Source organism: Heterodontus francisci, unplaced genomic scaffold (assembly GCF_036365525.1).
Source record: "Heterodontus francisci isolate sHetFra1 unplaced genomic scaffold, sHetFra1.hap1 HAP1_SCAFFOLD_53, whole genome shotgun sequence".
NCBI lineage: Eukaryota > Metazoa > Chordata > Chondrichthyes > Heterodontiformes > Heterodontidae > Heterodontus > Heterodontus francisci.
This window is the reverse complement of record NW_027141851.1, coordinates 13,090,883-13,116,816: the sequence shown is the minus strand read 5'-3', so window position 1 is coordinate 13,116,816 and position 25,934 is coordinate 13,090,883.

The window sequence follows — 25,934 nt, the reverse complement described above, 5'->3', positions numbered from 1 at the left end:
CAAATTGCACCTAAAATAGTTTGATATAATATAATTATTTTGAATTTTGACCCACCTAATAATGTGCCATTCGAAGCATTAACTCATAAACTCTCTGCATTGACTGTATTTTGTAGTCCCTAAACCACCGCTGTCCCTGGTTTTGTAACTCATTCAAGAGTTTAAATTCTGGGCTTTGAATATCCCACGTTTGTCCCGTTTCAGTTCACCTCCTTTGAGTTTATTGTTATTTATTATTAATATTTCTATATTACTGTTTGTAGTAATATGGTACAATAGTAAGTTAACGTATGTATAAAATGTTAAAATAACTTAACAGTTTTGCACCAAACCCATTAGGCTAAACATCAGGAAGGTAACGGTGCGAACACTGAAATCTAAGGCGTTGGGATCCAGAAGTCAGTGACAGCGGGACTGTCCATACCAGGATAACAGCAGCAGAGTTTTAGATCAGCTGAAGTTTACCTAGGGTCGGAGGCCGACCTGAAGAGTTTTGGAATAGTGGGTATTTTCCCTGCATATATCGGAGATTTGAAAAACGTACACAGAAATGCATTCAAACTTTTTCAAGAACAATAATGAGAGCATTTAGAAACTGCGAGGAGGGATCTGAGAGCAAAATGGAGGAATCAGCAGAAATGAGGAGTAGTGCAGATAAATGGAAAAATAGTAATGATTGAGAAAGGGAATTGACTGAACATTTCTCTGAGACAGTAAGAGATAAACTTGCCGAATAGACAAGTATGGGAATCTCGGTTATAATTATTTAGATTCACTTTCTGGATATGAGCTCGCTGGCCAGGCAGTATTTACTGAATAACCCTAGTTAGCCAGACAGGATGGCGGGTTGTTTTCCTGAACCACTGTCGTCATGTTGGCGATGTTGTCCTCCACCCATGTATTGTCTATCCCTAGTTTATCTAAGAGGGTGTTCGTGGGCTTTCTTCTTGAACCACTGGATTATCTGGAGAAATAAATCCCACGGGACATGGATGGTTACAGGCTGAAATGATAAATGCATGAAGAGTAGGGGAAATGACTGCGTGGATTGAAGAAGATTCACGGACTCTACAGGAACACTGAGACTGGAACCGTTTTTCAGTAAATACTGAAAGATTATTCCACCCACCCCCCACCCCTCCCCCCCCCCCCCCGCGTCTGTCATTGGGTCACTGGAAAAGGGGAATTTGTGAGAACTGACTATTATCAGGGAAAGTTAGTAGGAATGCTAAGGCTCCAGGACTGGGAGGAAGTCACACACTCTTTACATTCCAGAATTAGGATCATTAAGAGACCTGTGAGATATAGTTGGGAAACAGTAACACATTCAAAATTACTCGGGAAGCACAGCTGAGGACAGGAATCGGTGTCCCGTTGTCTATAATATATCACCAGAGTATACAAAGAGACAATAATACATGGGAGATATAATTTCACCAGGGAGTTGGGGAACAGGTCAACACACCGCCTGTAGTATATAATTTTAGTTTAGTTTAGAGATACAGCACTGAAACAGGCCCTTTGGCCCACCGAGTCTGTGCCGACCATCAACCACCCATTTATACTAATCCGACACTAATCCCATATTCCTACCACATCCTCACCTATCCCTACATTCCCCTACCACCTACTTATACCAGGGGCAATTTATAATGCTCAATTTACCTACAAACCTGCAAGTCTTTTGGCAGGAAACCGGAGCACCCGGAGAAAACTCTCACAGACACAGGGAGAACTTGCAAACGCCACACAGGCAGTATCCAGAATTGAACCCGGGTAGCTGTAGCTGTGAGGCTGCGGTGCAAACCACTGCACCACTGTGCCACCCCATGTTGCGAATAGAAAAACACCTGGAGATCTGTGAGACTCATTGTGATCAGGGGGATTGGGATCAGGTCAACACACCGTCTGTCGTATATAATGTTGAGAATAGAAAAACACCTGGAGATCTGTGAGACACATTGTGATCTTGAGGATTGGGTTCAGGTCCACCGAGTGACTGAATTTTTGAAAAACAGAAACGCTTAACCAGTAAACGGGAGGACCATTGATCGAACATCATTAATGGGTAAAAGAACAGGGCACGTCGGCGAGGGCAGGTTACAAGAGAATCAGAACTGCAGGAGCCTAGTAAGAAACAGTCAGCACGGAGTAAGGAGGCTGACAGACCGTTAAATTTGTTTTGTTTCGTTTGAGGAAGCTACATAATTTATTGAACGACAGAATAGCCCAATTACACGTTTACAGAAACTTTGAAAGTTGCAGGTGGAAGAATTTGCAGTAAATTGAAAGGCATTGAAATCTACTGCAGGATCGGAAAATATTTAATTTGTGTTGCCATCCCTTCTCGAACTTTAGATCGGAAAGCTGAACTCACTGACAGTGCCATCAGTGTGGGTTTAAAAGGATATCCATCACTACCCTCTTCTCAGGGTATCTACATACGGGTCATCAATGATCAGAGCACCATCAGCACAAATTTACAGGGCGATTGGGAATGGGAGTGGGACTAATTAGACAGATCTTACGAAGAGACAGCATCGGCACCATGGGCCGAATGGCATCCCTCCGTGCTGTTTAGTTGTAAGATTCTGTAAGGGAGAGGACCATCACCATCGCCTTCTCAGAGTACCTTCAGACTGGTAATACATGCAGCCCACCCACCGTCAGCACAAGGAGAGAGTGTATCCGGGTGTCAGTGTGTGTATATGTGAAAACAATTCTGGATATATTTTATCCCATTACCAATATTAATGTGTTGCAGAAACTGTACTTTCTGTTTTAAGGAATGAAATCACAGATCCCGATATAATTTCTTCTGCAAGGCACGGGAATAATGACCCTGCAGTTAGTTGTATTTGTGTTTTTTTCTTTCTGACAGTTTCATTCATTTCTTGCGCTAGTGAACTCTAATTGTTAACTTCTCATTTCAGGCAGACCTGGGAAGAGTAAGGCTGACCCGTCAGGTAATCGCCCTTTATTTTCACACTATCTGCTTTCTCTCTGCTGCAATCCATCCCATTAAATATGAAGCTTGGGCGAAAATCTCAGCATTTTCTTTGATCACGGATTAACCCGCTGCCCAGTTGAGAGTCAGAAAGGGAGGGTGTCCCTCATACTGTGACTGCAGATCTTTAATTTTTTCTGAGAGATGACTGCTGCCTTCATGCAGAGGGACAATAACTGAGGGTCTCTGAAGAGCAGAGTGTGAAGGATCAGCTCCACTGACACTGCTGACGGTCCACAGGTCCATCTAACCAATCGGCGCTGACATCAAGATCACATCACCATCCAGCCCTGTCTTCATTGGCTGTACTGGGTGCGGGTGCAATTTCCTCTGCTCTTTCCTGGTGCTGGGGTCTCACTGTGTCCGTCCAATGAGTTCTGAGGACGTAAACATGTGATCATTACAGCCACGCCCATCTCCCCACTTCTGCAGGTTCGAACTATTTTGAGCCTGTCCCCACCCAGTTCTCATTGGAGCCGCTGTGTTGGTGGGAATATCCGGCTGTCTCCTGGTTCCCTGCTCGTTTGCACCGTGTATTAGTATTTCCCTTTCCTTTTTTCGTGTGTAATATATACTCCGATTTTTATTAGTGTTCTGAGTGTTGACTGATATTCCTGTCAATTCATACCTGGTGAATGGTGAGGGTCCGGGCGCTGGGAACCTGTGAGTTTATCACACTCTAACCGCTTGATGATATTTCTGATATTTTACAGAGACGGTGAAGCTGAGACTGGTGAATGGAGGCAGTCGGTGCGCTGGGAGAGTTGAGATTCACTACAGGGGACAGTGGGGGACTGTGTATGACAATGGCTGGGACCTGCAGGACGCCACTGTTGTGTGTCGGGTGCTGGGCTGCGGGACCGCGGTCTATGCACCGCGCCGGGCTCACTTTGGGGAAGGGTCCGGACCCATTGTGACGCTTCGTGTAAAGTGCAGCGGGACCGAGGCCGCTCTGCGGGACTGTAAGTCAGAGCAATGGGATCACTATCCCTACCCACACTCCTCTGATGCCGGCGTCATCTGCTCAGGTAAAAATCTTTCTCTGTCTCTCATCTCCCGCCGCGGCTGATAGATTCTGTGAAGAAGTGAAAGTAAAACAAATCGGGACGGTCCGTACCCGGAAAGTCAGATGATAATAATTCCAGTAATCTCCGGTTAGAATTATTGTTAATATTAGGATCACTGTTTAAAATTATATCATTAGTAACATATTTCATAAACATTCTCCACCGGGAGCAGCCAATACCTGATACTCAGCACATTTTCAATACAGACAGAGCAGTTTCCATTGAGATTTTCCCTTGATCCGCAGTGAATTATCTGAACGGCTGGAAATGTCACAACCTCAATCCAACCTCATTCATCAACCCAGCAGCCGCTGCCGGGCATGTACTGTCAGCCCGGCTGTCCACCTACAATGATCGCTTGGCCTCAGATCTGATATATCACACAGATTGTGATGCTGAGACTTGGGAGCAGGGAAGGGAGGGAGGGAGGGAGGTTCCTCAGCCTCGGGGAGCTGAAGTAATGGGTCCGCAGTTATTGTGGGAATCACAAAGATAACTGCTCTGTAAGATCCTGCAGCTGCTTGCGCATTGCCATTTACATTTTGGCAAATATTGAGAAAGTGAAATGCACAGAATATTAAACAAAAGAGTTAACATAGTTCAGGAAGCAGTTGCAAATATTAAACTCAACACCATTGAACTATTGGAAGAAAAGCGCCGAGTTTTCCTGAAATCCTGATCAGTTGCTGTCAGGAGGATAGTGATAGACTTCAAGGAGACAAAGAGAGGCTGGTGAAATGGGCGGACAGTTGGCAGATGAAATTTAATTCAGAGAAGTGGGAACTGGTACATTCTGGTTGGAACAACGAGGAGAGGCAATATCACAGAATCACTGAGATGTTACAGTACAGAAGGGGGCTATTCGGTCCATCATGTCTGCATGGGCTCTCTGAAAGAGAAATTCACTCAGTTCCATTCCCCTGCCTTCTCTCCATAACTCTGCACATTCTTCCTTTTTATATAACTGTCTAATGCCCCTTTGAATGCTTCAATTGAACCAGCCTCCACCACGTTCTCAGACAAACACTCCCAATCTTAAATACGCGCTGCATGAAAAAAAGATTCTCCTCATATCACTTTCGCTTTTTTTACCAAATGCATTAAATCTGTACCCTCTCCTTTTCGGTCCTTTCACGAGTGGAAACAATTTCTCTCCATCTACTCTGTCCAGGACCCTCATTATTTTGAATAGCTCTATCAAATCACCTCTCAGCCTTCTCTTCTCCAAGGAAAACAGTCCTAACTTTTCCAATCTATCATCATAACTGAAATTCCTCATCCCTGGAACCATTCTCATGTAACGTCTCTGTACTCTCTCCAATGCCCTCACATCTTTCATCAACTGCGGCGCCCAGAACTGGACACAATACTCCAGCTGATGCCGAACCAGTGTCTTATACAAGTTCAACTTAATTCCTTGCTCTTGTATTCTATGCATCTTTTAATAAAGCCCAGGACAGTGTATGCTTTATTAAACGCTATCTCAACCTGGCCTGCCACCGTCAATGACGTATGCACTATTAAACTCCTGTAACCCCTTTAGAATTGAACCCTTCATTTTATATTTTATCGCCATGTTCTTCCGACTAAAATGAATCACTTCGCATTTCTCTGCATTGAACTTCATCCACCAACTGCCTGCCAATTCCACCAACTTGTCAATGTCCTTTTGAAGATCTGCACTATCCTCCAGACAGTTCACAATGCTTCCAAGTTGTGTATCATCTGCAAACTTTGAAATTGTGCCTGTGAACCAAGGTCCGGGTCATTTTTATATATATAGACTGGGACCTGAATATTGAAGGATACATGGCATTTAGGAAGGACAGGAAGCCAGGAATAGGTGGAGGGGTAGCTCTGTTAATCAATGACGGTATTAGCGCAACAGAGAGGGATGACTGAAGTTCAGGAGACCAGGATGTAGAATCTGTTCGGGTAGAGATGAAAAATCATAAAGGCAAGAAGTCACTTGTAAGAAGTGGTGCACAGGCCGCCTAACATTAACCACACTGTGGTCCGGGGTATAAAGCAATAAATAATGGCAGCTTCTCAGAAAGGTGCAGTGATAATTATGGTTGGGGGGAGGGGGGTGGTATTTTCACCTACATATGGACTGGAAAAATCAGACGGGCAGAGGTAGCCTAGATGAGGACGGCATAGAATATTTTGGAGACAATTTCTTGCAACAATACATTGTGGAGCCAACCAGAGAGTAGGCTATACTAGACCTGGTATTGTGCAATGAGGTAGGAATAATTAATAACCTCACAGTTAAGGCGCCCCTTGGTAGCAGCGATCATGATATGATTGCATTTTACATTCAGTTTGAGGGAGAGAAGAGTGGGACCAAGACTAATAGTTAAAACTTAAATTAGGGCAATTATGAGGACATGAATGCAGAGCTAGCTAAAGTGATCTGGCAAATCAGGTTAAGGGATAGGTCCATAGAGATGCAATGGCAGACATTTAAGGGAATATTTCAGAATACACAGTTTCACATATTTCAACGAGTTGGAAACATTCCAAAAGTGGGTCCCGTTATCCGTGGTTCAGTAAAACAGCCAAAGGTCGTATCAAACTTACAGCCTATAATTGCGCAAAGATGGAAGGCTGGTCAAAAGATTGGACAAAATATTTTTTAAAAAGCAAGTGATGACTAAAAGCTTGATTAGGCAGGTAACATTAGAGGACGAGAGAAGGCCAGATAGATATATAAGGACAGATAGTAAGAGTTTATATACATATACATTAAAAAAAAAGAAAAGAGGTAACAAAGTGAGCGTTGAACTTATAAAATGTGAATCTGGGGAATTAATAATGAAAAATAAGGAGATGACAGATTAATTGAGCAGATATTTGGCATCGGTCTTCACTATTGAGGATAAAATTAACATCTCAGCTTTAGCTGTTAGTCAGGAAATGGAAGGGAGGGGGAACTCAAGAAAATTGCAAACACCAGGACTAGTGAGGTGCTCTTACAGATAACTAGCATGGAAACAACGGGCTGAATGGCCTCCTTCCGTGCTGTAAACATTCTATGATTATATGCTGACTGCTGCATCTTGTTGGTGTCAAACTGTCTGTCCAGTTTTAAACTTAAAACTGTGAATGTGGTTTCAAGGTAATTAATTGCATACGAAGGGCTTTGAAGGGTAATCATGACAGACTGTAGCAAACTGGCTACAAAACAGTCAACAAAGTGTGTTAAAGGTAGTTATTCAAACTCACAAAAGGTGAGAAGTATTGTGTGACAATTCATGTCAATGGGTTAGCGCTGTGCAAATGCGTTCCATTGTTTGGTCCATTCCGAAGATTACGGCACAGAACATTAAGAAGCGGCTGAGCACACAGCACAAAGCAAAATTTAAGGGCCCGATCACACTCCAGCTGTAGTGGTGCAGATCAGTGCTCTAAAACTAGCGACAACTCTAGCCAAGCTGATCCAGTACAGTTACAGCAGTTACAGCACGAGCATTCAACGGATATGGTGTAAAGTTGCTCAGTTGCACACTGCCTAGATAAGTCGGGAAACACTGACTGGTTGGCACCCAATCAACCTACTCCCAACCAACACCAAATCTTTCCTTGTGCTGGGTGTGACTCTCCTTTCAACGTATCTCTCATAAATAAACCTCAATTTTGTTTGTATTTTCGAGAGCTTTGTTAACCTGTATTGCTATTTTATTGATTTTTATATCTGTACCCTTGAGTCCCATTGTTCCTCGACACAATTTACAGTATCATTGTCCAAGGAATATGGGTTCTCAGTCTTCCAAACCAAATGTGTAAGTGTACATTTATCTGCATTAAAATTCATTTCCTATTTCGTTAACGTAAAGTCTTTTTCTCACAATCTGCCTTTGTATTAACTATTGTTCCAAGTAGATGTCATTAGTGAATATTACAATTGTACGTCCCTTTTCTGACTCGAAATCATTTATGTTAAATATGAACAACAGTACTCCTAGCAACAGTTCTTGTCACACAATACTTCTTGCCCAGTTCTAACTACTGATACAGTGCATGTTTCTCAGTTACAGTGACGGCGACTGGGGAAGTTATAAATAAATAAAGGAACATTTTAAACATGACAGTTCTGTCACATTCTCAGCAGTAGTGATACAGGAAATCCAGCGTAATCAGTTTTGAACAGAATCTGAGAACGAATGTTGCCAGATCTGTGATTAATCAGATGCGTATTGAAATATAAATATTTGTATTATTGTGATTATTAATCTATTATGCTAATTATGATATAATATGCTTGTTCAGATCACAGATATCCTAGACTAATATCCGGAGACTCTCCATGCTCAGGCAGACTGGAGATCCAGTACGGTGAAACCTGGGGAACAGTGTGTGACCTTGACTGGGATTTGAAAGACGCCAATGTGGTCTGCAGTCAGCTTCAGTGTGGAGTCGCCGTGTCTGTGCCAAGTTATGCTCATTTTGGAGAGGGCTCTGGGCTCGTACGGACTGATGTCTTTGAATGCACTGGAAACGAGTCCAGTTTATTGGACTGCCGTCTTTTTCAAGGAACTCAGCAGGAGTGCAGCCACAGGAACGATGCCAGTGTGATCTGTTCCGGTGAGTACAGACTTACTGAAAAACAGACAACTTCCTGATTAATATTTGGAAAACTGAGTAAGGTGGCATTCCCATGTTTCTGTCTGTAAGGTTCATATCTAAACTAGTCATTATAGTTTACTATCACTGCTATAGGTTTGGTGTAACGTGGTAAAATACCCACAATTACTGGTAAACAAGATGGTTCTAAATCTTAACATTTATTCTGCAAGAAGCAGAATTTTCGCAAGTTTGTTTACCACTGCACCGAATGTATATTTAGAATTGAATATTGGCTGCAACAGTTGGGAGTTGACTAAATGAATATGCACTGGCCTATTTCGATACTTTAATTTGAACACCACGAATGATCCGACATTACAATAGCCTTCTGACCCTCCCTGCTCACGTTATTATTCTTATCATACAACATTGAAACAGGTCCTTCGGCCCACCGAGTCTCTGCCGACCAACAACCACCCATTTATACTAATCCTACATTACCTACCATTCTCCTAGCACCTACCCACAGAAGGGGTAATTTACAATGGTCAACTTACTTTCGACCTGCAAGTCTTTCACTGTGGGATGAAACCAGAGCACGAGGCAGAATCCCACGCATTCACAGGGAGAACGTGCAAACTCTGCACAGACAGCACCCAGAACTGAACCCAGGTCACTGGAGCTGTGATGCTAACCACTGTTCCACAGTACCCACGTTAACACTTACTGAACGGCAGGGTATAAAATAAAGGCTGTACTCTAGCACTGCTCAGTGCAATCAGGCCAGAAGTGAAAGATTACAAAGTTATTTTATAGAATGTGTGCATTTTACCCGCTAAATATGACAGGATCGGACACATATCCACATTATCAGTACACAGCTTTCCGTTGCACTAGCCTGTTCGATCATTCAGTTATATCATAGATGATATGTTCTTCAAGTCTCTTTACCTCGCTTTGAAGCGGATTCTTTGATACACCGAGCTAACAAAAATCTATCAATATTAGTCCTGAGAATTTAGATTAAATGTAACATCCACCGCTCTTTACTTTCGGGAATGTTCCAGATTTCCACGGTTTTTATAGAAAAATGTGTTTTCTAATTGTTCTCTGAGGCCCAAGTAACTTCTGGTGCTTGGTCAGTTACCTTCCCACCATCAAAATGTCCGAAGTTGGGCTTTCAGCTGGTAATTGCATGGACTTTAGTTCCATTCACAATTCCTCGGATTAAGAAACAGTTCCTGCCCACTTCCATCAAGATCAGGACATTATTTAGTCTTGGGCAGATGGGCAGAAAGTAACACCCTCACCACCTCCATGTCAGGTAATGACTATTTCCAACAAGAGAGACAATAACATCTCCCCTAGCTATTATAATCAGTGAATTCACGACCATCATCAAATCCTCCTGAGTGTTGTCATTGACAAGAAACTGAACCAGACCATTTACCATAATGTAGTGGCGAGTGGAGCAGGTCAGATGATCGGCATTCTGTGGCAAGTAGCTCACCTGCAGAATTCCCAAAGACTTTTCAGCAGCCAGAAGAGATAGGCTGGGAATGTGAAAACAAAGAACAAAGAAGAAGGAAAATTACAGCACAGGAACAGGCCCTTCGGCCCTCCAAGCCTGCGCCGATCCAGATCCTCTATCTAAACATGACGCCTATTTTCTAAGGTTCTGTATCTCTTTACTTCCTGCCCATTCATGTATCTGTCCAGATACATCTTAAAAGATGCTATCGTGCCGCGTCTACCACCTCCGCTGGCAACGCATTCCAGGCACCCACCACCCTCTGTGTAAAGAACATTCCACGCATATCCCCCCTTAACTTTTCCCCTTTCACTTTGAACTCGTGACCCCTTGTAATTGAATCCCCCACTCTGGGAAAAAGCTTCTTGGATCCAACCTGTCTATGCCTCTCATGATTTTGTACACCTCAATCAGGTCCCCCCTCAACCTCCGTCTTTCTAATGAAAATAATCCTAATCTGCTCAACCTCTCTTCATAGCTGGCGCCCTCCATACCAGGCAACATCCTGGTGAATCTCCTCTGCACCCTCTCCAAAGCATCCACATCCTTTTGGAAATGTGGCGACCAGAACTGCACGCAGTATTCCAAATGTGGCCGAACCAAAGTCCGATACAACGGTAACATGACCTGCTAACTCTTGTACTCAATACCCCGTCCGATGAAGGAAAGCATGCCGTATGCCTTCTTGCCCACTATATTGACCTGCGTTGCCGCCTTCAGGGAACAATGGACCTGAACACCCAAATCTCTCTGTACATCAAGACAAGTCTCTTCCAAATTTCAGGGAACCCAGCCACAGTTTGTGTAATCCTACTTCATAGTGAGGTGAGGCAGTGGCGTGGTGTTAATGTCACTGGACTAGCAATCCAGAGCCCCAGGCTATTTCTGGGGACGCTGGTGCAATTCCCACCATCGCAGTCAGTGCAATTTAAAGTCAGTTAATAAATCTGGAATTGAAAACTAGTCTCAGTAATGGTGACCATGAAACCATTGTCGATTGTCATTAAAAAAAATCTTGTTTCGTCATATCCTTAGGGGATGAAATCTGCCATTGTTACCTGGTCTGGCCTACATGTGACAAGAGACCCACAGCAATGTTGTTGACTCTTAACTGTCCTCTTACATAGCCTAACAAGTCACCCAGTTGTGAAAGGTTTCGAGGCATGAACAACGAATGCTGACCTTGCCTGCGACACCCACATCTTATGAATGAATAAAAAAACAGAAACATTTGAAGCCGATGAATCATTCCAGCATATCTTATGCTGCACAGTCTCCCTGGTCAACATATCCTTCCCAACGCATATTGCCCATGGCTGAACATTACACCAGATGGTGCCTGGCCTGTTTTCTTTTTTTCGCTGTAGCATCATTTCTAGCCCCTTGTATTCCATTCCACTAGATAAAAAGCACAGCATTCCATTGGCTGTGTTTCTTTTCGTTCCTGTACTTGCCCATGACCCTGAAGTCTCTTTTCCCTGTGCTGCATCCGGCTTTTCACCATTTATAAAGTACTGTAATCTTTTTAAGTCCAAATTGGACACCTCACACTCACCAATATTGAAATAGTTTTACACAGTCACTGAATCTTTTTTTTTGTAAAGTTATGCTTAAAATATACATGATTACAATATGGCTGATGGTGTCTTTTAATGGCAATATTGAGTATGTCAATTATATGTGGCTTTCTATCCAGTCATCTAAACCATTAATAAATATGGTGAATAGTTGAGGTTCCTGCGGGACGGCGCCTTCACATCCTGCCAGTTAGATGATCTGTCCATTATCCCTGCTGTCCATCTCCTGCCACTAAACTAACGTCCTAAGTAGGTCAATAATTTTCCCTAAATTCTATGAGCTTCAACTTTAGCCAACAATCAGTTACGAGGGATTTTGTTGAGTGCTTTCTGGAAGTTCATCTGAGTAACATCCATTGAGGTTCCCCTGTCCTCTACTTTAGTTACCGCCACAAAATATTTGATCAGGTTCATCAAGCATGATCTACCTTTTACAAATCCACGCTGGCTCTCTCTGATTAGCTGTAACTTTTCAAGGTGATCAGACACTCCATCTTTAAATGTACACTCTAGTAATTTCCTGACAACTGCTGTTATGCTAACCAGTCTATAATTCCCTCGGTTCACTCGATAACCTTCTTTAAATAGCAGTGTGACAATTGCAATTTTCTAATTACTGATCCAGCAGTTTGCTCTCTATCATTAACAAAGGGATGGAAGGTGTTGTTTACAGCGTTATCAAGCAGTACTTACCAATAAACTGCTCAGTGATGCTCAGTTTGGGTTTGTTCGGACCACTCAGCTTCAGACCTCATCACACCCTTTATACAAACATGTATGATATAGCTGTATTCCAGATGAGAGTGACTGCCCTCAATGTCAGGGCAGCATTTGGCCGACTGTGGCAACAAAGAACCTTAATAAAAGTTGTGTGCATGTAAATACTGATGCAAAGTAATTATGCATAATTCCTGCCATTTCCTTATTTTCATTTATAATATCACAACTGTCATCGTAATGAGACCACATTGCTTTTAATGACAATATATTTCTGAAGTTATTGTAAAAGCTTTGGAGCTCTTGCGAACTGTTTTGTCATCCTTTGCTATTCATTGTATCTCTGCCATTCACGAAGATCTGTGCATTATTTTTTGCATTTTTGCATGTCTCTTTTATACTTATGATGTTACCGTGTCTTGCAAGCCAGTCCATAATAGATGAGGTTGAGTTTGGAATTGGACCATTAAATGCGGTGGTCATTGAGTTGAGCTTCTTTGATGGCAGGCTTGTGCCGTTCACTGCGTCAGGGAAGCTATGGAGATCGATAAACACAAGACCTTCCCCCTAAAAGTGGCCTGTTCCTCAGTGAATATCAGGGTTTCCCTCCTCGAGAAACGCACAAGCACCTGTTGTGCAGCCAACATACCACGACCAGAACAGTAGCATGGATTGACTTGCCACAATGCACAATAACTGACGAATCAGCAGCAAGAATAATGACATCTACTGACCTCTCATGGAATATAATTAACTGACCAATAACAGCCAGAACAAGAACATGTAATAACCTAACAGTAGTCAGATCCTGCCCACATTCCCGTTCTGCACTACATATAAACAGACAGCTTCCACCAATTACAATTATTTCTCCAGACAATGGGCAGAGTACATGGCCCAAAACGTCGCGGTCTGTCAGTATTTCGAACAACTGCTTTTTCAAGAAAGCAACTGCTGTTTTCAGCGCAAAGGCACGTGATGTAAAACCGTAAAATGGTCTGACTCAAATGTTGCATATTTTAGTTTTCCATTTCCCTGCAGCACCTAGATATGCTACATTTTCAACTGTGCTCTACCCCCTCACCCCGCCCCCCACCAGCCTCCCCTCACCCATTTACTAGTTTAAGGTTCCTGTAACAACCCTATTCATCCTTTATTCTGGGACCCTGATCCCAACCCGATTCAGATGCTGCACATTCCAACAGAATAGTTCTTTAATATCCCAGTACAGGTGTCAGGGTCCCATGAAAGGTAAAACCTCTTTCCAACATCATAACCTTCAACCACATGTTCATCTCCCTGATCGTTTATTTTTCTGATGCCAAAGTGCAAGCGGCTTGTATAATAATCCAGAGATTATAATCCTTGAGAACTTATTTTATATTTCAGCTCCTGGTACTCTCTGAAAAGAACCTCTTGCCTACTCTTTGCTATGTTGTTTATCCCTACATGGTCCACAACGACTGGATATTTCCCCTCCATTCTTGCAATCTGATTTGAGATAACCCTCACTTCGCACAAGTTGGGAAAATACTGTGTGGAACTCTTAATGCCCTAATTATTGAATCACTTAAAGGTATCACATTATGCTCCACTCCTCCTCCTTTTGAACAGCTTCCTATTCCAAGGTATCACGGTCAACATTCTGGCTGTCCTTCTGACAGTCTTCATCCTTATCCTCACAAATAGACAGTACTTTGTTCCTGTTCACTTCTGTATATCCTCGTTCTCCATTACATCTGGATTTCCATTCCTGAGCACTATAAGCTGCAACAACCTCATTCTGATCCTGCAGCTCTCTACAAGGTGTGACTGAAATCTGCAGCAAACTGTCAAATACTCTTCTTGCTGTCATATGTGTTGGCGTTTCTCCAATTCCCACAACAGCTCTCTGATCCTGAGCCAGAGAGGTTCCAGGTTGAGATATCTACTACAGACAAGTTCCCTCGGTTCAGTTCCATTATCTACAAATTCCAATATCCAGAAAAAAAACTGCTCTGCCAGAACTTAGTCTGTCTTTATTTTTGAGGTAAAATTATTTTTAGATGCATTTTAGCTTTAACGCTATTTCACTGGTTAGCTAACGCCGAAACACTAAACACTCATCAATTAACTTAATACTTAATTACAACTTACCCACGCCCTCTCACACCCTGACCTGACAATTGCTTCACTGAGTGAGTTTTTCCCTCTATTTGCCTGCTGTCTGCCTCTCAGCCCCTTCCAATGGGTTCTGCTGCTGCTGGCTGTGACGCTCTTTTAAACCGGTGGCTCTCGTCACTGACTCCAGTTTAACAGACAAAACAGAACACCTCCATCCGAACGCTCACCTTCTACTTCCGAGAAGGACCAGGACGGCAGATGCATGGGAACACCATCTGCATGTTCTCCTCCGAAGCATACACCATCCTGATTTGGAACGAAATAACTGGTCCTCCACTGTCGCTGTGTCAAATCCTGGAACTCCCTTCCTCACAGCAATGTGAGTGCACTGAAAGCGCATGCACTGCAGTGGTACAAGAAGGCGGCTCACCACCATCTTTGCAAGGGCAGTTCGGGATTGGTAATAAATGCTGTCCTAGCCCGAAATTCCCACCTACTGTGAAAGAATAAAAAATACCTCCTTTTCCCCCTCTGCACCGAATTCTTACTCTTAGCAAACTCTAACTTCCCACTATGTTCATAATGTATTCAGTTAACATTGCAATCTGTGGTTACACTCTGCCTTACTAGAAGTCTAAAAATAGAATCATAAAAAATAGGAGTAGGCGTAGGCCAGACAGCCCTTTCGAGCCTGCTCCGCCATTCAAAAAAAGTCATGGCCTATCATCTAATTCAGTACTCTGTTCCCGTTTTTCCCCAGATCGCTTGATTCCTTTGGCATTAAGAAAGATATCTATCTCCTTCTTGAATATATTTAGAGATCTGGCCTCCACTGCCTTCTGTCGTAGAGTATTCTGCAGGTTCACCACCTTCTGAGTGAAGACATTGCTCCTCATCTCGGTTCTAAATAGCATACTCCATATCCGGAGACTGTGACCCGTGGTTTTGGACTCTCCAGCCATCGGGAACGTCCTCCCTCCATCTAGCCTGTCTAGTCCTGTTCGAGTTTTATAGGTTTCTCTGAGATCCTCTCTCATTCTTCTAAACTCTGGTGAATCTAGTCCCAGTCGATCCGATCTCTGTTCATACGTGAATCCTGCCATCCCAGGAATTAGCCTTGTAAATCAACTTTGCACACACTTCCTGGCAAGGGCAACCTTCCTCAGATCAGGAGACCAAAACTGCACACAATATTCCAGGTGTGGTCTCACCAAAGCCCTCTATAGGAGCAGTAACATCTTGCTCCTTTACTCAAATCATCTTGCAATGACGTCCAATATTACATGCTTTTTGAGGCACATTCGAGATGCAACAGTTTAGACAGTTTCCAGCTAACAGTAATTACCCGAGTTCACACAATCACAGCTGATTGACAGCTTACTGCTAACCTGACTTGCCCTGTTATCTGTGAACAATGAACTGCCTTGCAGTTTGGTTTTTAATTCCAAGCCAATTGCTAAATGTTAAGGCTAGATTTCAGTCTTAGCCACTAATTACCAAATTCCAAACTTCCCACTCTGCTTACAACGCATGCAGTTAAAGGTACACTCTATGCTTGCACACTTTGCCTGAACTCTACCTTACTGCATTGCAGAAGAACATTCCCCATGCAGGCAATTGCAGTTCAAGAGGACTGTCCTGACACCGGTTTCAAGGGCAAATAGAGTTGAGCAATAACTGCCACCTCTGCCAGAGATGTCCACATCCGCATAAAGAAAAGCAGCTCCTAAATGGGCTTGTTTTGTATTTGTTCTCCAGATCTTCTATAGCTCATCCATCAAACGCCTTCACCATTTTAAACACATCAACTAGATAAGCTGGAATCCTTCTAAACCAAATCTACTACAAACAAAGTTTATGCAACTTGTCTTCATAATGTAACTCTTTAAGCATTGTTGCCATTCTGGTGACACTGTCCTGAACAACCTCCAAAGCCAATGGTTTTGTGAAGTGCCGTGCCCAAACGTGACAACAGATACAACAGAAACATCACATCCTTCATCGTTTACATTCCAAAATCCAAGAGATAAAGACCAACAATCGATTAGCGTTTGCAAGAAGAGCTGTTAATTTTTGAGTGTTCAGCCAACTTCTGAAAGAGGTCCTGTAGCAATTATTGTGATGAAAGTACACAGACCTGAACCATAACTCTCTTGCTCTCTCCACAGATGCTGCTAGCCCTGCTCAGTATTTCCAACATTTTCTGTTTTATTTCAGATTTCCAACATCTGCAGTATTTTGCTTTTGTGTTGCTGTGGTAATTCCAATTGTTTTTAATAGATAATTTGTATAAAGTATGGATAGATAATCGTGTACATAAGATTCAACTTTTATACCCATTTTCTATTTTGCTGTTTCTGTGCAGAGGATGATTTATAAATTATTTGGATTTGGATTGGTTTCCAATACAGGGAAACATGGACCTCGATTGGTTGATGGGACGAACAGATGCTCTGGCCGGGTGGAGGTGCTGCACGGAGACCAGTGGGGGACGCTGTGTGACATGGACTTTGATCTGGAAGACGCCAACGTGGTCTGTGAGCACTTGCAGTGTGGGACAGTAACCTCAATCCCTGGAGGAGCTCACTTTGGGAAGGGAGCCGGTCCAGTGTGGAAGGAAAGTTACAGGTGTCGGTGGAATGAGACGCGATTGTGGGATTGTCCTGTTTCATCCTGGGAACAGTTTAGCTGCTCCCATGAAAATCATGCCAGTGTCATCTGTACGGGTGAGTCATCTCAGTCAATTGAACTGAAATACACCAACTGTTCTGCTGTCAAACATCATTAACTATTTCCACAGGTCGCTGATTCACTAGTTTTGCTGATCCCATGCTTCCTTCGACACTAAGATTCTGAGATTTGTTTGTCGGTTTATTGGTCTGAATTAAATTACAAATGAATCAAAGAGCTTCACTCCAGTAAACATTGAATACATACAATGTCTCATGATTAGTACTTATCGCTCATATAATATCTGTTTTGTGGTAAATCTAGGGCATTATTCAAGGGCTATAGAATCAGCAATTTGCTCCCAGGACCACTGCCATAGAATGGAAATGTTGCTCGAGCATTGAAACTGTTATCAATGTTGGCCGTTCAAATATGAATTATCATGGAATTATCTGCAAAGATCAGCTGTACAATAGAAAAAACTGTGAACTTGTTTCCAGCTAAATAGCATGAGATAAATTTTAATTTCCATTACATTAAGGGCAATAAAATGATAATGAGTGAAGTAAGTCGTTATTTCACCAATATGCCATGTCTTTGATTATTTCACAAACTTGATGTAAATTACAATTCTCCCATTTATCCCTCAACCCGCGCCCTGTTATAACAGATTATCTGCTCTGTTATCTGATCGCTGTACGTGGGACATTGCTCAACGCAAATTGCTTCCACGTTTCACAATTTAAAATATAGGTAATAAAAACAGTAAGTGCTGAAAATACTCAGAAGTTCTGGCAGCATCAACGGTGAAAGAAACTAAATCAACCTTGCAGTTTGCAGATCTTTCATCATAACTTAGAGATTTAACAGTTTTTAAAGAAAGGGGAAAGCAAGGAAAGAGCGAAAGGAACAATCTGTGATATGGTGGAAGGCAGGAAGAATTAAATGGTAAATGGGACAATGCAAGGCAGAAAGAGATAGGAATGGGCCAAGTGAAAAACACATTTCGAGAGGAGCTGCAAATTGGAAGGCAAGACATCGTCCAAAAAAGTGGAAGGAATCTTTCCTGAAATTGCTGAATTCAGTGTTCATTCCAAAAGCCTGTAAAGAGTCTAGTGGAAAGAGGACGTGCTGTTTCTCAAACGTATGTTAATCTTCATTGGAACTGTGTCGGAGAAAGAGGAGAGAGATGTCAGAGTGGGAGCAGAATAAATAATGAAAAGGACAGGCAACTGGAAGCTAAAGGTAAAGCTTGCAGACTGAACAAAGGTGTTCTGCAAAGTAAGCACTCAATTATGTTTGGTGTCCCAATGTAAAGGAGACGGTATCATGATCAGTCAATACAGTGAATACAGTACACTAAAGAGAAAGCAGTACAAGAAAATCGCTGTTTCACTTGGAAGCAGTATTTGGCGGCTTGGATGGTGAGAAAGGTGGAGGTAACAGGGCAGTGGTTGCACCTCCTGCGCATTCATGGGAAGGTCCTGGGGGAAGGGGTACTGAGAATGATTGAAAAGTGAATCAGGGTGCCACAGAGCGAATGGTCCCTTCAGAATGTTAAAAGTGGAGGGAAGGGGAAGATGTGCTTTGTAGTGGCACCACATTAAAGGTGGTGGAAATGGTGGAAGATGATCTGTTGAATATGGAAGCTGATGGAGTGGAAGATGAGGAGAGTCAGAATCCTATCATTGTTCTGGGAGGGGGAAAGGGTGAAAGCAGACATATGGGGAATGGAATGGACGTGCTTGAGGGCCCTGTCAACCATGGTGGGTGGATGAGGAGGTGAGGAGAGTCCTCGGTTGAGGAAAAAGGAATACATATCTGGAACCACTGGTATGGAAGTTTGCATCACCAGACATTGCAGATGGAGCAAGTGAAAAAATGTGATAGAGTCATTCGAAGAATTGGGGTGTGAGAAAGCATAGACAAGGTAACTGTGAGAGTCACTGGGTTTACTCTTTATATTAGTTAATAACCTATGCCCAGAATCAGAGACAGAGATGTTGAGGAAGAGAACGGAAGAGTTGAAGATGGACCATGTGAATATAAGGAGGATAAATTGGAAGAAAAGTTGATGATATTTTCAAGTACAGGGCGAGAGCTGGAATATCAGTGCATGTGGACAGGAGGACGACCTTCAGTCCCTCGGCTATCACCGACAGTTCATTTTACCCTCTGTCCCCAGTTCAGCAACCGTAAGCTACTCGGTACGTCGCTAAAATGTATTTACAGAGAAAAGGTAATGGTGAAAATAATCTTTCAACAAGCCTTCTGAACAATGATGACAGGAATAGTAACCATTAATTTTAATGGCAGTGAATTCTGAGATATTTTGCTTCAGTTTCACCATTCTCAATGTATTTCATGTTGTAGATGAAAATTGGTCACTAAGACTGACTAATGGGGGAAGCTGGTGTGATGGGCGAGTGGGGATTTACGACAAGGGCAGCTGGGGGAGATTGCAGGATACAGACTGGACCCTGAATGATGCCAACGTAGTCTGTACACAGCTGGGTTGTGGTGAAGCGACAGCCGCTTATAACTATTCAAAGGACGGAGAGAGTGAAGGACCCATCTGGGTGAATGATGTCCAGTGTGAAGGAAACGAATTGCAGCTCCAGAACTGCATCTTATTCACATTGAATTCGTCTCTCACTGACAGTATGGATGTCGGGGTCCTGTGTTCAGGTAAGCAAATTCTTCACTGCTTTTACAAAAACATAAAAGTGAAATGTCTAATCTGCTGAGAAAAGTGATAATATCGGTTACTTGTTCCTGGGTTTCTCAAACCAGTAATTTCACTCGAGGAGAGTGGGAGAGGATGGTGGGCGGTCGGGGAGCTGGGGTGGTGTACAGAGAGAGAGGACACGGACACAATTAAACAGCAAGAACGTTTGTATTACAGAAATTTCAATTAACACATACATCACAAGGGGTTTAACAGGAATGTAAACGGAGAGAAAACTGACACAGAGCCAAACAAAGAGATGTTAGAGTGGGTGACGAAATTTTTAGTCAGATGAAAGCAAAATACTGCGGATTCTGGAATTCTGAAACAAAAACAAGAAATGCTGGAATCACTCAGCAGGTCTGGCAGCATCTGTGGCAAGAGAAGCACAGTTAATGTTTCGGGTCAGTGACCCGAAACGTTAACTCTGCTTCTCCTTTCCACAGATGCCGACAGACCTGCTGAGTGATTCCAGCATTTCTTGTTATTGTTCTTAGTCAGATGGTTGGATTTGAAGAGCCGGAGACACGGAAATATTTCTGGTGGAAATTCAGATCTGGGGGTTAGATGGTTAAAGGCAAAACTGAAAGTTGTGGGCAATTGAAGTGGGTGAAGTACAACAAGCTGTATTCAGAAAAAAGCAGAGCTCCTGAAATGATTCAGGCTGGAGATGGTTATACTGATGCAGGGGGAGAGAATGAAGGTGTCTGAACATGAAGATCATATTTGGAAACTCTGGGTATTGATCGCAGGGAAACCAGTAGATCGTCGAGTGCCATGGCGTTCCTGAGAGGGGCTTCATGTAGGGAAGGCAACAAAACTTTGGATGAGCTGATGTTTCTGGAGGATGCAAGATGGGTGATCGCCCAGGAGAACATTGAAATATTCGATTCTGCAGGCAACAAAGCATAGGTGAGCATTTCAGCAGCAGATGGGCTGAGGCAGGAAGGGAGGTGAATGATGATAGAGGTGAAAGATAACGGCCTTATGATAAAGAGAATACGGAATTGGATTCTCAGCTGTGGTATCAAATCCGGCGCCAAGCTTGCATCAGTTCTACTGTATAGTATATAAGTGGAGGTAGCTGTGTGGGAGTTGGTCTGGTGCAAGTTTCATTAGGTTGTGTATAAAAGTAGACAGATGTTTTGGACTAGACACTTTAAAGTTTCATTGTGTAGCATGTTAATGCAGGCATGTGTTCTGGGGATGTTGCATTATGCAGAGTGTAGTTTAGTTTTGTTTAGTTTAGAGATACAACACTGAAACAGGCCCTTCGGCCCACCGAGATTGTGATGACCATCAACCACCCATTTATAATAATCCTGCACTAATCCCATATTCCTACCACATCCCCATCTGTCCCTATATTTCCCTACCACCGCTAGGGGCAATTTATAATGGCCAATTTACCTGCCAAACTGCAAGTCCTTTGGCTTGAGTGTGGGCAGATGTTTTCGGGTTGTTCCAATGAACATTTATTTGCATACGACATGTGGAACTTACAACATATGAGATCGTTAATGATTCAGATTTGATACCGATTGGTTACAGTAAGCATTTTCTTCGGACACTGCGGAAATCAATACATTCCAGCGTTTCACGTCAGAAGTTTACATTGCTGAATGGTGATTACACACTCAGTCACTGGACAGAGTCGAGTATGTCATCTTGTTCTTCAGTTAGGTAGATGTTAAGCTCCACCCAACATTTATGCCCACCTACAGAAACCATGTGTCTTCTCCTTGTCTTCTACTTCTGTATCTGATGGGTCACATCGCTGATGTTTAATCTCCAAAGTGCCTGACGCAATTAGTCCAATCATTTTTGTCCAGTCCAGATTAAATACTGGTTTCTGTTCAGCCGGGAGGTCTGCACATCTACAGTTCAATTGCCCGTCGGTGCTTCCTGATCCTGTCCAACATTTTGCAGAGAGATCCTGTTTTCTGCCCTCTTTGGTCCGGTCCAACAGTCATATATTAATAGAATTAGTCGTTTAGTTCATTGATTTTTTACAGACAATAGCAATTGCTAATGTGCCTCACATGTTTCGTTTGCTCATTTAACATAATTGCAGCAGTCTGTCTGGACAGACAGGTCTGCATATTCTCTGTTCAGACATGCGGTTTATGTATCTAAAATTACTCAAATATATTCCTTGTCAAAGACAGAGTCCCATCCTTACAAAGGTAAGTGATTCTCTTATGCAATTAATATTAAATTGATTTATGATAATGTTAATAATGTTATAATCAACACAACCCTAGAACGTAGTTCTACACGAAGATACTGCATATTGCAAGGCTGATGTTTAAGGGTAGTACTTGTAGACCTTACATTCTCCAATATGAAGTGGAGTAATAAACATAAACGATTCCACCTCCTCTTTCTTGACTTGTCTCAAATTTTTATATGATTGATCATGAAATACTTCTCCAATTCCTCCCCATTAACACACGGCTGGGTGGGACTGCACTCAGCTGGTTCTAGTATTATCTATGCAATCATGGTCAGAAAGTGGCCTGCAATGGCTTCATTCCCGCTCCTGCAAAGTCACCTATAGTGTCAACAAAGGATCGATCCTTTGACACTTCATTACTCATTTAAATGCTGCCTTTCAGCGATATCCGCAAACACAGCCTCAGTTTCCACATGTATCTCACTGTATCCAACTCTACCTCACATTCAACACTCTTGAGCCCTCCAATGTCTGTACACTGTCAGAATTCCAGGCTGACATTCAGTACTGCATCAGCAGAAAATTCCTCCAACTCTGTATTGAAAAGATAGAAACCATCAGTCCCCACCGCATGTTTCCTTGTCTCCAACTCCATTTCTCGCCATGCCAACTGTCTGTCACTCAGCCAGACAGCTTGTAATCTTGGTGTCATATTTGACCCCAGTGTGATCCTCCTATCAAATCTCCATATCCTCATTAACACTGTCTATTTTCACCTCCATGACATCACCCGCATTTGCCCTTATCTCGTCTTGTTGATAGCGTTGTTCCCTCCAGACTCGATGATTCTAATGCACTCCTGGCTGGCTTCACTCGTTACAACCTCTGCAAGCTCCGCTGTCTCGACCATTTGCCACTCAGGCATCTGCCCTCTGCTCACTGACCTACTTTGCCCAGCAATGAGCGGTTTTAAAATTCTCATCCTTGTTTTCAAATCCCTTCCTGGCCTCACAGCTCCTGTCTTTGCAATCGGCTCCAGACTGGCAGCTCCCAGTTCTGGTTTCTTGAGCATTCCTGGTTTTAATTGTGCACCATTGGCGGCCGTGCCTTTATTTGCGAAGGTCACATGCTCTAGAATTACTTGCTTAAATATCTCTGCCTGTCAACCAGTCTTTCCTGCTTCAAGACGTTCCATAAAAACTAACTCTTTGACTTAGCTTTTGGTCATCTGACCTAATATATTTTTCGGTGCTCTGTGTTAACATTTATTTGATATCACTCCTGTATCGCGCCTTGGGATGTTTCATTACGTTAATGGCGCTAGATAAATGCAAGTCACTTGTAATTGAAGATGAGGGAAATAGGAGATGGCAGTAAATGTCTGACCAAGATAACAAATAAGGGTAACATACATGGACAAGGAACAGATACAGTTATATAACATGAGTATAAATTAACTGTTAATCGTGTGAGTGATTGCCTGTTTGACACCGTACACAGCGTTCAAAACATAAAAGGGGAACTGGAGATCAGAACTTGTCAAAGCCAGATGTAATAGCATATCTGAAACATTGCCGTTCTTTACATTCTATGTAAGAAGTAAGTGTAAACAGATATTCTGTTGTATAGTTTTATTTACCTGTCACAGGTGCATTTCACGTTCATTTTTTGAGCTGGTGATGGTAAAATCAGTTGTATTGAGTGATGATGTGAATGTCTATTGCAAGTATAATCCTCATGTACTGTTATCCAACAGACCACGTGCAGTTAAGGCTGTCTGACGGTGGAAGCCCATGTACTGGCCGAGTGGAGATTTATTACAATGGGACTTGGGGCTCAGTTTGTGATGATTCCTGGGATCTGGCGGACGCTGACGTGGTTTGCAAACAGCTGGGTTGTGGAAAGGCATTGGACCTGGCACTTCCTGCATCTTGTGGACCAGGCTCAGGGCCAGTTTGGTTGGATGAACTGACGTGTTCCGGTAACGAATCATTTCTCTGGGAATGTCCCTCAGCATCGTGGGGTAACCACGACTGTTCTCATAAAGAAGATGTGAGGATCATGTGTTCAGGTGAAGGTGCTTCCATGTGCCCATTTTCCGTAGTGTTGTGCACGTGGTTTCACAGGGAAGATATGGCTTCGAATTACATACAATGGACAGCACGGAATCTGGCCATTCGGACTAACTGGTCAATGTGGTGTTTACGTTGCCCACGAGTATCACCCCACATCATTGCACCTAACCATCTTTGCATATCCTCCTGCTTCTTTCTGCCTCATGTACCTGTACAGCTTTACTTTAAAGGCATCAGTGCAAATCACCTCAGCAATTGCATGTGTTCGGAATTCAAAATTCAAACCACTCCCCAGGTAAAAAAACAAACAAATTCTCCTGAATTTCTTATTCGATTTATTCGTGATTATCCTATATTTATGGTCACTAGCTTCGGTCTCTGTCACTTCAGAAGTGATTAGTGCCTCTGTATCCCGAGGTCTCTTTGCTGATCTTTATCATTTTGACTCTTATTTTACAAGACGTTCGTGGCCTCTTTATTCTTCCTGTCAACACTGAGCACCTTAGACTTATCTCTATGCCACTTATTTGGCAATTGTATGCCCATTCGGCCCGTTTATTGACGTCTTCCCGTATTTTGTCTCTGTCTTTCTTATTGTTAACTCTATCCCCAAATTGCGTCATCTTAAATTTTGAAATTAAGTCTCTCTTGTCTAAATCCAAATCGTTCATGTAAATGTTGAGCAGCAGTGACCCCAGTCCTGTGGAACACCACTTCCCAACTTCCACCATTCTGGGTTACCACATTGTACCCGGACGGTGTGCTTTGTAGTTGGTTTCCTATCATTATTCCACTGATCTCTTGACTTCACAGGCTCTGACCTCAGTCATGATCCTTGTCAGAGGCCTTCTGAATAAAAAACATGCATATTACATCGACTGCATTATCCCTGTTATCTTTCTGTAACTTCTTCAAAGAATTCAATAACGTTGTTTGTCTTTCTGTTGTGAAATCCGTGTTGATTATTCTTTATTACATTATGGGCTGTCGGTGTTTTTCTATCGCTTTTCTAAAATAATTACTGGAAATCAGTGAACACAACCGGTGCAACATGTGTTGAGCTGTGCAGTATGAACATACAACGAGTTATCAATCTAACTATCTGGATATTTCTTGTGTCATTGACAGAGCACAAAGAGCTGCGGCTGGTGAATGGGAAGCATCGCTGTGAGGGGAGAGTGGAAGTGTTCTCCAATGGCACCTGGGGAACAGTGTGCTCGGATACACTTGATGGACCTGATGCAGAAGTGATCTGCAAACAGTTACAGTGCGGTCCCCTCAGTTCTATCGATTATTATGCTCAGTCATTCGGAGAAGGATCCGGACCCATTTGGCTTGATGGGATGGAATGTATTTCACACGAATCGTTCATTTGGCAATGTCAAAAAGAACCGTGGGGTAAACACAACTGTGAACACAGGGAGGATGCTGGTGCTGTTTGTTCAGGTAACACAACAAACCTCTAAATGTGCGAGTGTCATTTCAAACATTGGTGTCTGATACAGTCAGCATGTTTCTCTTCGAAACAGAAGTAAAAGTAACTAAGGAGCAGCACCACAGATCAAAGGACTGCATTCGAGAATATGATTGTAAACGTGGGCTTTCACCAGGTGCTACTTCCTCTTTATTATACCAACTATCTGACATGTACTCCTTTCTTATACTACATCAATAATAACCATTGATTCTCTTTGCCAGATTCTGGACATTGGTT